This window comes from Pteropus vampyrus, unplaced genomic scaffold, assembly GCF_000151845.1.
Source record: "Pteropus vampyrus isolate Shadow unplaced genomic scaffold, Pvam_2.0 Scaffold271, whole genome shotgun sequence".
NCBI classification, from domain to species: domain Eukaryota; kingdom Metazoa; phylum Chordata; class Mammalia; order Chiroptera; family Pteropodidae; genus Pteropus; species Pteropus vampyrus.
The window spans coordinates 1203299-1205082 of NW_011889052.1; positions in this window are offsets into that span (position 1 = coordinate 1203299).

Below are 1784 nucleotides of genomic sequence, written 5' to 3' on the forward strand. Positions count from 1 at the left end.
CGGTCAGGCCGATGCCTACGGTTGCGCCGAACCTGCCGAAGAGCGGGTCATGACCCAGGGCCCTCTCGCCCCCCAGGACCCGTAGCCCACACCCCATGCAGCCCCAGGGGGCGCCCCTCTTGCCAGATCGAACAACTTCCGGCTTTGTGGCTGGAACCTGTGTCAGCTCGGTTTCCTCATGCGGAAATGGGGTTTTGAGTCTATGTGAAGCACCCCAGCAGGGGTCTGCCTCCCTTGCCCCCCGCTCAGGAGCAGGGGCGGGAGTTCTGTGCCTCCCCACCAAACACACGTCTTGTCACCCCACCAAAGGATCAGCAGACAGTCATCAAGCACATGCCACAAGCTGGGCACTGTGATTTGAGCCAAAAACTCAGCAATGGGCGAGACAGACCGACTTGTGGCCTCTGGGAGTCCACGGGCCACGGGAGGAGGAGGCAGATGCTGGAGGTAAAACGGCCGAGGAAGCGCAGGGGACGAAGACGAGGTTCCAGAAAGACAGATAGACCAGTGTGGCCAGAACAGCGAGGACAGGAATGCCGTGCACAGCCTCTGCGCTGGCCAGCTCGTGGCCTTGGGCAGGACCGTCCTGACGTGACCTCAACCTGCCGGATGTGAGCCCCGCACCGGGTGTTCACATGCACCTCCGGGCTTCACAGGTGGGTAAAACTAAGAGCCAGACGGAGAATATGGATGGGCTGGAGGTGGCCCTGGCTTCTGGAAGAGGAGGCCTCCCTGCCCGGCCCCTCCGCAAGGATCCTGACAGTGGAGGACCAGCTCTTTGAGAAAGCAGGCCCCAGGCCGGAAGTTCACCCAAACTGACTTTCGACGTCAGACAGGGCCCCTGCTGTGCTCCCCTGTTCCCAGAGGCCGAGCTCCATTCTAAAAGGCAAAGGCTTGGCAAGGGTACAAAGCACACTAAAACATGGAAGGAGCCTAGAGAGCAGGAGGGCCTCTGCCTCCCCTGAGGCCCGGGGGCGGGCTGTAGACCCCACCCTGCCCTGGCGGAAGGGCTTCCACCTCACAGCCCAGACAGGCAGCACCACCTCAGCAGGGCCCTGCACCACAGCCTAGGGACAGACGAAGGACAGACCCTTCCCATGCCAGACTCAAAAATCCCCGACCGCACTGGTAACACAGGAGCCATTGGCTGCTGTGTGGTCCAGAACAGGGCCCCAAGAGGGGAGTGTCAGAGTCAGTAGGTGCCTTCCTGCCCAGAGGAGGAGTCCTCAGCTGTCCTGGCCGCAAGTTCCTCCCAGGCCTGCCGCGGACCCAGAAAAAGGGGAAACGCACATTCCAGACAAGCAGCGGCACATGACTGCAGAGCCATCATCTTCGATCTCTCTCTCTCTCTCTCTCACTCTTGCTCAATCTGTCTCTCTGTCTCTCACACACACACACACACACACACACACACACACACACACACAGCACTGCGCCCAAGCTCACCCCATGTTAGCCTCCACCTTCACTCAGGGTCCTGCATGCCCTGACTTCCCTCTTTCCATCATGAACCACTGTTTCAATCTCCTCCCCTTTCCGAGAAAAGCAAAGCAAATTTCCTCTGCCCTCCCCTCCTCTGACGTCAGTGGCAAGAAGACCAGACACCAGAGCTTCTTAAAGACACAGTGCATGTAACCCCAACTGTGTGACCAGCTGGGAGGGGCCAGGAGCAGGGAGGAAGCCAGGTGCCCAGGCCCTCTTCCCACAGTGGCCTGGCCAGGCCCAGCCTCTCGCGGTGGTCCCCCACCCCACTTCCGTAACAGCGCCTCCACTGGTTGAGAGAG